This window comes from Pongo abelii, chromosome 9, assembly GCF_028885655.2.
Source record: "Pongo abelii isolate AG06213 chromosome 9, NHGRI_mPonAbe1-v2.0_pri, whole genome shotgun sequence".
Classification (NCBI taxonomy): domain Eukaryota; kingdom Metazoa; phylum Chordata; class Mammalia; order Primates; family Hominidae; genus Pongo; species Pongo abelii.
Window position 1 is genome coordinate 14,010,274 of NC_071994.2, and position 15,119 is coordinate 14,025,392.

Below are 15,119 nucleotides of genomic sequence, written 5' to 3' on the forward strand. Positions count from 1 at the left end.
ACATCACCACCTCTGCTCACATTCCACTGGTCAAAGTAAATTTGACCAATGGGATTGGGTGGCGGGGGGTTGAGGTGGGAGGGGGATGGCGGTTTGGAAGAGGGAGGGGAAGTGTGGTTCTGCTGCTGTGGTTATGAACAGCAACAATGGCCACACCCTTCATCGATGTGCTCATGCCTTACTCACCTTTGGTTCTCCCCATCCCCGCCCTAAGCCTCTTTTGGCCAACATACGCAGATTTGGATGAGATTATACAGGAGGACATGCACGCTGTCAATAGCAGGGGAACCAACCAAACAACCAAAGAAAAAAAGGAAAATAAAACATCCCCAAACTATGCTTAACCATGTTTATAACCACAATTTGCATTTATGCATGATTATGTATATATGCATTTTTTTTTTTTTTTTTTTTTTTTGAGACAGAGTCTTGCTCTGTTGCCCAGGCTGGAGTGCGGTGGCTCGATCTTGGCTCACTGCAACCTCCGCCTCCTGAGTTCAAGCAATTCTCATGCCTCAGCCTCTGGAGCAGCTGGGATTATAGGCCCCCGCCACCATGCCCGGGTACTTTTTTGTATTTTTAGTACAGATGGGGGTCTCATCATGTCGGCCAGGCTGGTCTCAAACTCCTGACCTCAGGCAATCCACTCGCCTCGGCCTCCCAAAGTGCTGGAATTACAGGCGTGAGCCTGTAATAGTCTGTGCTTTTTTTTTTTTTTTTTTTTTTTTTTTGGCAGCCTGAGCAGACTAAGACACACAGTAACTGTGTAGTAGTATCAGGTTTAAGTTTAGGTGCACATTATAGAAAACCTGAAATAACCACAACTTTAAAAAGATAAAACTTATTTTTTCTCCCTTAAATAAATCTGCAGATAGGCTGTTCAGAGTTTGAATGCTTTCCATTTCCAAAGTCACCTCGTAGTCCAATAGGGCTGCAGGAGTTCCAGCCAGCACATCTGAAATCTAGCGAGCACTTAGAAGGCGGGGGAAGGCAAAAAGACTCACAGCCCAGCTAAATCAGCTCCTTTAAAGCAGCCTTCCAGGAAATCCCCCTCAACAATCCTGCTTATATCACAGTCAGCTAGTCACAACTAACAGCAAAGGAGGCTGGGAAATGCAGTCTTCTAGCTGACTGGGCACATTGCTATCCTGAATAAAATGTACTGTTTTTAAGGAGAAACAGAGAACGGATAATTCTGTAGGCAGCTGCCAGCCCCTACCTCAGAGGCAAATCCGTTGTCTGGATTGTGCAGTCTGAATGGCTCGGCACAGCGTGGGAGCCACATGGAGGAAGCAGAAGTGAGAAACCAGCCAGACAGATCTGACTCCCAACTCTAGAAATAAAAAGATAAAGTAACTCTTCACTGGCGATCTTCTGAAGACCAAACTAGAGATTCTACATGCCACATAGCAAAACTTCCTTTAAAAACTGCTCTTCTGGCCGGGCACAGTGGCTCACACCTGTAATCCTAGCATTTCGAGAGGCTGAGGCGGGCGGATCTTGAGGTCAGGAGATCGAGACCATCCTGGCTAACACGGTGAAATCCCATCTGTACTAAAAATATAAAAAATTAGTCAGGAGTGGTGGTACGCGCCTATAGTCCCAACACTTGGGAGGCTGAGGCAGGAGAATCACTTGAACCCAGGAGGCAGAGGTTGCAGTGAGCTGAGATCGTGCCACTGTACTCCAGCCTGGGTGACAGAGTGAGACTCCATCTCAAAAACAGACAAACAAACAAACAAAAAACCCAAAAACAACAACAAAACTGCTCTTCCAACCCAGTTCCCAAATCTCTCGCAATACCTCAGCTTCTCAAATGTCTTGTTACCTTGAACTCTTAACTTCCTTGTCTTGTCTTCCTTGTTTACGTCACTTGTCTGTCCATTCAACCAGTATGACAAGGTCCAGGGCTGAGCAGCTGAGCAAACAAGCAAGCAAAGAAGCAAAACCAAACCCTCACTTTTTAGAAGGCGGTAGAGAGGCAATGTAATGTATACTTCAACGTAATGTCATATTTTTTTGTTCCTGATCAGGGTCATTTGAAGGACTGAGGTATCTCGGGCTAGGGATACCTTGTTTTCTCTCCAATCTCAACCAAAAATGTGACTTCCTTGAGGCTGGCGAGGGTATCTGTTCATCTGTGTATCCGCAGGTCTTAGCAGTGTAGGTATTCAGTGAACGCATGTGGAATGAACAAAGGAATGAAGTGAATGTGAGAAACAGAGTAAGGTACCGCCTTCTGTAACTGGGGTTGTTTGTGTTTATAACTTTTTTAAAATTTTGCATTAATCAGGGCCACTCCACTTATGAATGAAATTGGGTGTAATTGAGGTACAGAACGTGGGAACATAGGTGTATGTGATAGGAGACCAGGACTGGAGGAGGGGCTAGAGCCAAGGGAAGTTGCAAAAGGCCCAAAATAGACAACAGCAGGAACCAAATAAAAAGAGCACCCCTTTTCCCAATGCCACTTCCCTCCCACGTCCTGAATTTCCTGCAATTTTCTCTTCCTCCCTCCTTCGTCCTAATTCTCTATCTTTGGTTATTCAGGAGGGCCAGCACCCTCTGGCCCCAGAAGATAATGTGGCAACGACTCAGGACACGCAGAGAGAGCGTAGGCAGCAGTGTGTCATTTCCCCTCAATACCCTTGGTACAAACATCGTGTCTGTCACATTCACAAGTTCTTCTTCTTCTTCTTCTTTTTTTTTTTTTTTTTTTTTTTTTTAGCGTTATCAGTTTCTAGCATCTGCATAAAATGATGTATAAAATAGAGTCTCTGCCTGTCCTTAGAGAAGTTACTATCTAGGGGGAGTGAAAGGTCAACTACAGAAAAGTGTAGAGAATGCTAAGAAAGAGTTGAAGGGTGGGGTGTTTGAATAACACACAAGGGGGGAACTTACCTAGTCTTGGGGTATAGGGGCTTTCCAGAAGTAGAGTCTAAGATTTAAAGGGCACAAGTGACAGAAAACCCAAAACAACAGTGACACGAAGTGGTTTATTTTCCTCTCACACAGAGCCCAGAGGCAGCCATCCAGCGGTGTCATGGTCCTTTATGGAATCAGGGCTCAGGTTCCTCCTATTTTGTTGTGCCACTAGTGTGGCCTGTATTCCTATGGTCGCCTCATGGTTCAAGATGACTACACTTGCTCCAGCCATCATGTCCATGTCCCACCCTCCAACATGGTACCAATCAGTGAAGAGATTGCTGGATATAAACTCAAGCTAATCCATCAATAGTGTTTCCTAATTATTTTCCTTCAGAAATGAAACACATGCAGAGTTAAAAATCACACAGCAGCTGGGCGCGGTGGCTCACGCCTGTAATCCCAGCACTTTGGGAGGCCGAGGTGGGTGGATCACCTGAGGTCAGGAGTTCGAGATCAGCCTGGCAACATGGTGAAACCCTGTCTCTACTAAAAATACAAAGACTAGCCGGGTGTGGTGGTAGGCGCCTGTAATCCCAGCTACTCGGGAGGCTCAGGCAGGACAGTCACCTGAACCCGGGAGGCGGAGGTTGCAGTGAGCAGAGATCACACCACACCATTGCACTCCAGCCTGGGCAACAAGAGTGAAACTCCGTCTCAAAAAAAAAAAAAAAAAAAAAAAAAAAAAAAATCACATAGCACAAAAAGGCTTATGACAAAAAATTAAGGTCATCTGCCCTGGCCCTCCCTAACCCTCAGAAACAATTTCAACCTAGCTTTCAAACAGGTGTTGTCAATGGGAGTCACTCTGACATTATGTACCAAGTGAAACGTTTGCAAAACCAACATGCCCCCGCTCAAAGGAGTCACCAGTGTCTCAGAAGGGTCAGCAGCTGAGACTGCCTTCTTCATGGACCCCTTCTGTTATAAGAAGGAGTTTTGACAAATTCAGTTTGACAGAGTTTAATTGAGCAAGTAACGATTTGAGAATCAGTCAGCCCCCAGAACCAGAATAGGTTCAGAGTGACTCTGAGGTTGCCAAGTGGTTGGATAACATTTACGGATAGAAAACGGAAAGTAGGTTGGGCGTGGCGGCTCATGCCTGCAATTCCAACACTTTGGGAAGCCGAGGCTGAAGGATTGCTTGAGTCCAGGAGTTCCAGACCAGCCTGGGCAACATAGCGAATCTCCATTTCTATTAAAAAATAACAATCATTAAAATTTAAAAATAAGAAAAGAAAAAGGAAAGAGATGTCCAGAAAACAGAAGCGAGGTACAGAAACAGTTGGACCAGTTATGTAAGCGCAGAACCAGCCCCATCTGGTTCAACTTTGTGTAATAAAGTGGTGAGTTGTTTTTTCAGTTGCCATGATCCCAGGTTGCAAGTTATGTAACCTGAGCGTGCCCAGAAGAACCAAGCATGCAACAACAGGCGCAACCTAAATGCTCAGACCAAAGAACGGGAACAGAATTAAGAAGTAGATACATGGTATAAGCCATGGCTAATCAGATTGAGCCATGGCATCATCCCATGGCAAGATCCAGTCAGATCATTGCTCATTGCAAGATTCAATCAGATCACGGCTCATTACCCTCTGCCTATAACACCCGCCACAGCCCCTGGCTTGGGGAGACAGATTTGAACATGTCTCCTTGCCAGTTGACTTGCAACAAATCTTTCCCTCTACAAAAACCTGATATTTCGGTGTTTGGCTGAGGGCAAAGGGATCCAGTTTGGTTCCCTACCAATGACAGATTGACATTTGCCTTATTGGAACAAGGTTTGAACAGGTGGCTGCCTGTGATTGGCTGAAACTCTGTGATTGGTATGAGTAGGTTCCAGTTCACTATGTACGGAGAAAGCTTTAGGACAAACTTAAAATATGCCAGGAGACAACTTTAGGCTAAACTGAACACTTCTCTCCTTTTGGTCAACCTCTTGATTTTGAGAGGTTGGAAACTTTAGACATTGACATCAGTTACCATTGTAAATAGACTTATTTGGTCTCAAATCCCGCTGGGAAATAGCAGAGCAGTGGGTTTCATAGGTGGGAAAGGAAACAGAAAAAAAAAAAAAAAAACCTGATTAGTTAACATCAGGTCACTTCAGGTTCCTTTTTTTAAGGGTTAGAGCAGAGGGGGCTTCCTTATTATACTGGAATCTCCTGTTTCCAGGGGGTAAGGGAGGAGATGGGGAATATCGGTAATTCTGCAGAATGAATGGGTGGGGGAAAGAGATTAACTAGTAAATGGAAATGAGTGTGTGGTGGCCTTGGGGCTCCTCAGTCTGAGCTCAGCCCATCTGGGGCTCCTCCTAGGTTCTGGGCTTCCATCTGCTTCCCCTTCCTTTTGGGTCCCTCTGAGCAGCCTCCCAAGATCGAGCTGTGTACAGGGCGAGTCCTCGCTGGCCACTCGGAAGGAGGCGGACGTGCGCGCCGGCGCACTAGCCCAGAGCGGCCTGGTCTCTGCCCAGTGGGCGGGGCCTCTTACCGGAGGCGGGGCCAGGGCGTGCGGCGCGCGCGGGAGGGGTCTCGTGGGCGCTCCCGTGGTTGTGGCCCGGGAGGCCGCGAGCGTGTGTGTGTGGCACGATGTCGTGGTAACTCAGAGGCGCGCAAGGCGGGGCGCCCAACGGGGTCGTGGGTCGAGCACGCGCGCCACTGGGGCGCCGGACGTTGCAAGGGGGTCACATCCGGTAGGGGGCGGGCCTGGCGGACCCCGGAAGTGTGGGCGCGGCTGCGGTTTAACCCGCGGTGGCGGCGGCGACGGCGGCCCTGGCAGGTGAGCGGGACTGGGGAGGGTCCCGGCTCTGCCGCAGGCGGGCGGGGCAGAGGACGACGGTGGGGGCGGCGCCGGCGGTGGCTCCCGGAGCGCCCCCGCCTGCCCGCCTCATCCTGGCAGAGGCCGGTGATTGGGCACGAGGGGCGCGTGACTCGCGCCGGGGGCCGGCGCCCTTGCCCCTCGCGGTGGGAGGGAGGAAGGGAGAGCGCGAGGCGCCACCCCGGCTCCCCTGCGGGTCGCACCTCCAGTTCCGCCCCACCCCTCACCGCCACCCTCCTTTCTCCGCAGGCCCTCGTCCCATATGTGAGCATATTGCGGTCACAATTCTGATGACTTTAGAGCCAATTAGCCCACTGTATAGATGGTCAAGCTGAGGCCTAAGAATAGGGTCCGACTTGCCAGAGGGCACGCGGGAGACGAGTGGCAGAGTGGAGGTTGAAGGGACTTTGGTCTTTGACTTACTGGCTTGTGCCCTTTCTCCAGGGCATTGAGAGATGGGACTTTCAGCTTTGGCTTTGTTCAGGACTCAGACTTGGACCTCCCAGCATCACTGACCATTTCTTACCCCGGGACCCTCTGGGCGCAAAGGGCAGTGATGTCTACATACCCATTATATGCCTGGTTCCTCTCCATTTCCTCCTCAGCTGATGAGGCGATTTCCCACTTTACGGATGGGAGAAGGAGTTACCTGAAGGTGTTTTGTGAGTTACTGGCAGAGTTGACTCTACAACCTGGGGTTTTAGTCGCTGAGCTGAGGCAGTGCTTTCCCAGCTACACCTTGTCTAGGCTCACTTACCCTGGGAATGTCAGTCTTCAGCTCCAGAAACTTCCCAGACTCATTTCCCTTCGCTCCAGCAGTACCTCAGTTCTCTTGTTGCCTAAGTCCTTTTCCACCCTCTTTATTGGCTCCAGGAGTCCCATTTCCTACTAATGCACCAAGATGCTGCCACCAGACTCTCAGTTCTGTGACTTTTGGCCTTAGAGCTGGAGGTGGTGGTGACTGAGGAACTGGGGAAAGAAAGACTCTTTCTTTGTTGTCCAAAGCTGCAACCCTGCAGACACCTGAACTCTGTAGTTCCTGGTGGGATTGGGGACTGTTGCAATGAAAATACGGGACGCTAAACTGAGTCTTTGTTCTTTGCGGTGATAGTGCCCAGAAAAGGCTTTTTCCTAGATTATCTTGGAAATGTGGTCCTGTGCCTTTGTAATTTCCATTAAGTAGAACATTTTCATTGTAGACTTTCTGAGCAGTTTCTGGCCGCTGTTTTGCAGGTAGCAATAGCTGTGATTTGTTGCTTGGCTTCATATGCTGGGCACTGTTCTAGGGCTTTCTGAACATACCGAATTTTGCAAACATGTCCAAATAGGTGATGATCCCATTTTACAGATGAAGTGAGTTGCAGAGATGTTAGATAACCTGGCTAGCGTCACACAGCCAGTAAGTGGCCAAGTTTGGATTTTTTTTTTTTTTTTGAGACGGAGTCTTGATCTGTCGCCCAGGCTGGAGTGAAGTGGTGTGATCTCAGCTCACTGCAACCTCCACCCCCCGGTTCAAGCGATTCTCCTGCCTCAGCCTCCCAAGTAGCTGGGATTATAGGTGCCCACCAGCACGCCCGGCCAATTTTTGTATTTTTTAGTAGAGACGGGGTTTCACCATGTTGGCCAGGCTGGTCTCGAACTCCTGACCTCAGGTTATCCACCCGCTTTGGCCTCCCAAAGTGCTAGGATTACAGGCGTGAGCCACTGCGTCTGGCTGCAGGTGAGATTTCTAACCCATCAGTCTCATTTCGAAGTTAATGTGCTTTTAACTCTGTGATACTGCCTCTCAGACTCTTTAGTTTCCCAAAGGTGCTGGACCTTAAGAATAATTTCTGATGCTTGTTAAAAATACAGAGCTCCACCTCTAGAGATTCTTGGGCTATTGTCTGGAGGAGGGCCCAGAAATCTATTTTTAACAAATGCACTAGGTGATTCTTACGGTAAGGCAAGTTTGGGAAACACCGCCTTTAAGAAATTTGTAGATTTGCTGGACCACTGGTAGCTTGGAAGTGAGATTATTCCTGAGGATTCTTGTTTTCTTTTTGTTTTATTGCTTTGAAATTTGTTAATTTGCCCTTAAAAGGCCTTTGGGTTAACTAGCCATGTGAATCATTTCTGGACACTTGGCCAGTAATAGTAGGGGTTTTCCAGGCTGACAAAATCAGATCACTCAAGACCTGATTTAATGGATTTAGCTCTTTTAATCCAGCTGGATCTCTGTTGTGTGGAAATTCTGTTAGAAGTGTCCTTGAAGGATGTGGCATTTCCACAAGGTTTTGGTCTGTTCCCAGGTGCTTACCGAATGGCAGAGAGGTGTCTAATGGCAGCCCTGTCTGAGGTTTTGCTGGCTTTAAAGGCATGTTTACTTAGGAGGTGCTCCTTCCAATTCATATCTTACCTCTTTATCTTCCTTTACTGGTTTATGTGAAAGATTTAAGCAAATATCAAACAGGTTTGTCTTGATTTAGCTAGGGCTGACAAGTAGGACCCCTGGGGCTTAGGATGGGCTGGAGAGGAGAGAGAGTCTCCCCAGTGAACCTCAAACAGATAGCTCAGGCAGGTAGGCCTTACCTTTGAAGACCTGTTAGTATTTTTAGTTCCGCTACTGATTTATCTGGTTCCACCTCAAGCAGGATTACAACTAGTCATGGATAAAGTCAGCATTGTAGGATTACTTTATTCTCCTATCTGGTAAACATTGATTTCTAATTTATTTTCTTTTAAATAGAGAACATACTTCTCCATTAAATTTGCTGAGACTTGTTCTGTGGTCTGTCTTGGTAAATGTTCTGTGAGCACTTGAGAAGATCACATCTTCTGCTATTGCCGGGTGAAGTGTTCTATAACTTTAATTCAGGCAGGTTGGCTTGTAACGTTCAAGTCTTCTGTGTCCTTACTGATTTTTGGTCTTCCGTTCTTTCAGTTATTGAGAGAGGGACATTGACACTTCTGATTGTAATTGTGGATTTGTCCATTTCCCCTTGTGGTTTTATCAGTTTGTGTTTCACATGTTTTGAAGCCCTGTTGTTAATTGCATAAACCTTTATGAGTATTATATTCCGTGTATGAATTGACGTTCTTTATTGTATTGCATTAGTCTGTTTTGCATTGTTATAAAGGAATACTTGAAGCTGGATAATTTATAAAGAAAAGAGATTCATTTGGCTCACGGTTCTGCAGGCTGTACAAGAAGCATAGCACCAGCATCTGCTTCTGGTGAGGACTCAGGAAGCTTTTACTCGTCTCAGAAGGTGAAAGGGAAACAGGTGTGTCACCGCCACAGAGGGAGCAAGAGAGATGCCAGGCCCTTTTAAGCAACCAGCTCTCATGTGAACTAAGAGAGCAAGAACTCATTACTGTGAGAGGGCACCAAGCCGTTCATGAGGGATCTGTCCTGTGACCTAAACATGTCTCACTAGGCCCTACCTCCAACATTGGAAATCAAATTTTAACGGATTTGGAGGAGACAAATATCCAAGCTGTGTCATTGATCATGAAATGACCCTTTTAGCCCCTGGAAATAGTCTTTGCTCTGCAATCTACTTTGTCTGATATTAGTATAGCTAATTCAGCTTTAAAAAAATAGTGTTAGGAATTGATTTCCAGAGTATGTAAAGAACTTCTACTACCTGACAACAAAAAACAACCTGATTCAAAAATGGGTGAAGGACTTGAATAGATATTTCTTCAAAGAAGATACACAAATGGGCAATAAGCACGTGAAAAGATGTTCAACATCACTAGTTATTATGGAATGCAAATCAGTACCACAGTGAGCTACCGCTTCACCCATTAGGATGGCTATTATTTAAAAAAAAAAAAACCAGTGAATAATAAGTGTTGACAAGGATGTAGAGAAATTGAAACCCTTGTGCTTTTTTGGTGGGAATGTAAAATGGTATAGCCAGTGGAAAATAGTATGGCAGTTCCTCAAAAAATTAAACATAGAATTGCCATATCATCTAGCAATTCCACTTCTGGGTATATATGAAAATAAGGGAAAGCAGACGCTTGAACAAGTATTTGTATACCCGTGTTCGTAGCAGCATTATTTACAGTAGCCAAAAAGTTGGGAGCCATGCAAGTGTCCATGGACAGGTGAATGGATGAACAAAATGTGTTATATGTATTAGATAGAATATTATTCAGTCTTGAAAAGGAAAGAACATTTGATACACCCTTCAAGGGTGAACCTTGAAGACATTATCCTAAGTGAAACCAGCCAGTCACAAAAGAAAAAATATTGTTGGATTCCTCTTACATGAGGTTCCTAGAGTAGTCCAATTCGTAGAGACAGAAAGTGGAATGGTGGTTGCCAGAAGACGGGAGAAAGGGAGAATGGGAAGTTAGTGCTCAATGGGTGTAGAATTTCAGTTTAGGGTGTTGAAAATCTTCTGGAGAGGAATGGTGGTGATGGTTGTACAACAAAGTAAAGGTACTTCATGTGAAAGAACTGTATACTTAAAAATGATTAAAATGGTTAAATTTTGTTACATATAAAACAGTTTTTAAAAATAGAGGATTTAAAAATTATGGTATATCTCTTAAAAAGTTTTTTTTACTTCTAAACAATTTGTGTCTTTATATTGAAAGTGGGTTTCTTGTAGGCAGCACATAGATGGGTGGTGTTTTTTGTTTTTTTTTTTTTTGAGACAGTCTCCTTCTGTTGCCCAGGCTGGAGTGTAGTGGTGTGATCTTGACTCACTGCAACTGCCTCCTCCTGGGTTCAAATGATTCTCATGCCTCAGCTTCCTGAGAGCTGGGATTACACGCATGTGCCTACCATGCCCAGCTAATTTTTTGGTATTTTTAGTAGAGACAGGATTTCACCATGTTGGCTAGGCTGGTCTTGAACTCCTGACCTTAAGTTATCTGCCCACCCCTCCCAAAGTGCTGGGTTTACAGGCGTGAACAACCGCACCTGGCCAGGGGTTGCTTTTTAATCCAATCTCACAAGCTGCATTTTAATTGGGGCATTAAGACTATTTAGATTTAATGTGATTATTGATATGGTTGAGTTTAAATCTACCTTCTTGATATTTGTTTTCAATCTGTCCCATGTGCTTTGTTCCCTTTTTCCTTTTTTATGACTTCTTTGGGATCGAGTAATTTTTATGATTCCATTTTGTTTCCTTGTTGGTTTATTAATTCTAACACTTTTTTTAGTGGTCGCTTTAAGGTATATAATATGCATCTTTAATTTGCCACAGCCTATCTTAAAGCGGTATTATACCACTTTAGTGTAAGAATCTTGCAATAGTTTACTTTCATTTCCTTCCCCCTGGATTTTGTATTGTCACCTGTTTTACTTCTACACATGCCATAAATCCCATAACACGTTGTTATTTTTGCTTTAAATAGTCAATTATTTTTTAAGGAGATTAAAATATAAAGTTCTTTTATATTTACTCATTCGTTTAACATTTTTGGTGCTCTTTATTCCTCCACGTAGATCCACATTTCTGTCTTGTTTCATGTTCCTTTTGACTTGAGGACGTCCTTTTAACATTTCTTGTGGTGCTGGTCTGTTAGTGATGGATTCTTTCAGCTTTTGGGTGTCTAGAGAAGTCTTTATTTTGGCTTTGTTTTTGGAAGGCATTTTCCCTGTATAGAATTCTGGATTAACTATTTTTGTTTTCAGTGCTTTAAAGATGTTCTAGTGTCTTCTGCTTGCATTGTTTCATATCAGTAATCTGCTATTTTTCTTTCCTTTTTTCTTCTTGCTTTTTAAGAGGCAGAGTCTCACTCTCTCATCCAGGCCAGAGTGTAGTGGCGTGGTCATAGCTCACTGTGGCCTCAAACTTCTGGGCTCAAGTGATCCTCCCACCTCAGGGTCCCTAGTAGCTAAGACTACAAGTGTGTATCACCATGCCTGGGTAGTTGTTTTTTAATGATTATTCTTTATTTTTGTAGAGATAGGGTCTTGCTATGTTGCCCAGGCTGGTCTTGACTTCCTGGCCTCAAGTGATCCTACAGCATCAGCTTCCCAAAGTGGTGAGATTACAGGCATGAGCCACCACACCTGGTCTGTTTATTTTTATTTTTTGCTCTTCTGTTTGTCATGTATCTTTTCTCCTTACAACTGCTTTTCTTTCTCCCTGCCACCCCCTACCTTTTTTATTTTAGAGACAGAGTCTCACTCTATCATCAAGGCCAGAGTGCAGTGGCGTGATCATAGCTCACTACAGCCTCAAACTTCTGGGCTCGAGGGATCCTCCCACTTCAGCCTCCCAAGTAGTTGGGACCACAGGTGTGTGCCACCATGCCAGGCAAATTTTTTATTTTTTGTAGAGACAGGGTCTCGCTATGGTGCCCAGGGGGGTCGAAAACTCCTGGGCTCAAGCGATCCTCCCTCCTTGGCCTTCCAAAGTGCTGAGATTGCAGGCATGAGCCACTGTGTCTGGCCCTAACTGCTTTTCTAACTGAGTTTAAACAAGGTAATGATGATGCGCTTTTGTGTAGTGTAATTTTCTTCATGTGTTTTGTGCTCGGGTTCATTGAGTTTTTTGGATTTGTGGGTTTATAGCTTTCATCAGATTTGGAAATTTTTCATTCAGTAATTCTGCAAATATTTTTTTTATTCCCTTTTCTCTTTCCTCTCTTTCGGGGACTCCAGTTACATGTATGTAAGGGTGCTAGAGGTTGTTCCATAGCTCTCTGATCATTCATTTTTCCCAGTAGTCCCTTTTTTTTTCTCTCTGTGGTTTGTTCTGGATAGTTTCTATTGCTCTTTCTTCAAATTCACTGGTCTCTTCTGCATTGTCTAATCTGCTGATATTCCCTTTCAGTATACTTTTTATCACAGACATTGTAGTTTTCATCTCTGGAAGCTTGGTTTGGGTCTTTTAAATATCTTCCCTGTCTCTAACATGCTTAATCTTTCCTTTAGCTTCTTGAACATACAGAATATAGTTTTAGGAGCTGTTTTAATGTCCTTGCCTGCTAATTCCATTATCTGCGTATTTTTTGGGTCTGTTTCTATTGTTTCCCTCATTATGGGTCTTATTTTCTTGTTTCTTTGTATGTCTGGTAATTTTTTATTGTATATCAGATGTTGTAAATTTTACCTTGTGGGGTGCTGGATATTTTTGTATTTCTATAAATGTTCCTGGCATTGTTTTAGGACACTGTTAAGTTACTTGGGAACGGTTTGATTCTTTAAAGCTGCTCTCAAGGTTTGTTAGTTGGGATCAGAACAGCCTTAGGCCCAGACCTGATTTTTCCTCACTACCGAGGCAATACTGTCCTTAGTACTTTACCAATGTCCTGTGAATCATGAGGTTTTTCCACTGTGGCTGGTGGCCACGCAAGACTATTTCTGTTTCAGTTTGAGGTCCAAGGATTGTTGCCTTGGAGTAGTACAGATCAGTACCAGCTGAGAACTGGAGGGGGACCCTCTGTAGGTCTGGGGTTCTCTGTGTGGCCCTTTCCTCTCTGGTACTCTGCCCGTGAACTCTGGCTACCCTGGCCTCCTTGGAGTTTGAATTCCTCTCCTCCACTCCCTGTGTCTTGGGCCTGGAGTCCCTCTAGGAGTAACTTGGAGCAAGTATAGCACTCAGCTTGGTTGTTTCCCACTGTCAGGGGTCACTCTTCTGTGCAGTCTGATGTCCAGTGTTTACAAACTATCGTTCTATGTGTTTTGTTTGGCTTTGTCTGGTTTTTTAGTTTTTTGAGGCAGGAGAGTAAATCTAGTGCCTCTCCCTCCACATTAGCCAAAGGCGGAAGTCCCTGTCCAGTCAGCATTCCTTGGATGCCTTAGTCCGTTTTTTCACACTGCTATAATAAAAAGAACTGCCCAAGACTGGGTAACTAATAAAGGAAAGAGGTTTAATTGACTCACACTTCTGCATGTTTGGGAGGCCTCAGGAAAGTTACAATCGTGGCGAAAGGTGAAGTGCGCTCGTCTTAATGGCGGCAGGTGAGACAGTGTCTGTAGGATAAACTGTCAAACACTTATAAAACCATCATAGCTCATGAGACCTCATTCACTGTCACGAGAACAGCATGGGGGAAACTGCCCCCATGATCCAATCAGCTCCCACTAGGTCCCTCCGTCCACATGTGGGAATTATGAGGATTACAATTCAAGATGAGATTTGGGCAGGGGCACCGAGCCAAACCATATCACCTTGTGTGTGCCCAGTGTTGGCCTAGGCGCTGGGATGCAGAAACAAACATGACATGGGCTGTGCCTTTGGGGGCTCACACTCTTGCTGGAGAAGCATGCTGATTCCTAAATAAGAAATGCTATGTGCTGTGTACAGAGTACCATGGAAGGCAGGATGAACTCTTTGGGAAGAAGAAGCAAGGAAAGCTTTAGAGAGTTGCTGGCTTTTGAGGGATGGAGCAGGCATTTTCTAGATGGGGAAAGTGTAGGAAAGAGTATTCCAGGCAGAGTGGAGAGCAAGAGCAAAGGCAGAGAAGCTTGTGCTGCGAATTCCTTGCCGGGCAGGATCCCTGTCTCACTGATGTTTAGAGATCAATATATGTCAAGTGACTGGAAGTGTGGTTTTTGTTCTGGGACTAGTAGGTAGAACAGAAAGAGTTGGGATGGAGTGAGCAACCCATGGAGAAATAGAGGCTCGGGTCAGCTGATACAGGGCGTTGTATACCAAGCTAAGGAGCACAAGATTTGGAACATAATACCAAATGCTGTGGAGCCATGGGAGGGCCATGGGAGCTCTGACTGTGTTCTCTCGAGGTTACTGGGGGGTGTAGAAGAGGGCTGGAGAGGGCCGAGGCGGGCTTAGGGCAGACTTTCTGTACAAGGATGAAAATGAGTCCAGAGCTCAGTGTGGTCATGGATACAGCTTTGCCACCCTTTGTTTGCTAATGGCCTTTGTGGATTCCTGCCTGAGTCAAGAATTGATTTGAGAAGACCCTGGCTTGATTTCTCTTTTTCTGTGGCTATACCTGTCTGCCTGTGGATGATTCCGCTGGACCCGGAAGTTCTGGGTCTGGCTTATCACTGGCAGGGGTAGGGTCTGCAGCTGCCCCACTTTATGTCAGCATAGGATGGCCAAACCTCAGTGAGAACAGCAGTGTCGTCATCTTGGGCTTTGAACAGACACAACTTGCATGACCGGTGCACACTCCTTGATGTTTGTCCTTTGCCTTGACCTTCTTCTTGATCCCTCCTTAAAGGGACAGTTGAATCCACTTGCTCAGCTTGCTCTGTGCAGATGAGAAGTGGGCTGGGGGAGGATGGACACCTGCAGATTGAAATCCTTTCTGAGTCATCTGAACAGTAGGGACAGAAGAGATACAAGTGGAAGTTGGTGTGAAGTTGGTACGTTTTCCTTTTCAAGTCAGTCATGGGCCAAAGAAGGAAGAGGCCTTGCCAAGTGGCTTGGCTTTACTGTCAGGAAGTTTCAAAA

General features: G+C 45.3%; 1 protein-coding gene across 2 annotated transcripts in view; it reads left to right on the plus strand.

Moving 5' to 3' along the window:
* The first annotated feature begins 5,642 nt into the window (after nucleotides 1–5,642).
* Nucleotides 5,643–15,119, plus strand: part of VPS37C (VPS37C subunit of ESCRT-I) — a 30,575-nt gene continuing 21,098 nt past the window's right edge. Inside the window, 1 exon segment of one of the 2 annotated variants that reach the window (NM_001132398.1) lies at nucleotides 5,643–5,703. The gene's annotated coding sequence lies outside the window, so the exon portion shown is untranslated. 2 annotated transcript variants of the gene reach the window in all.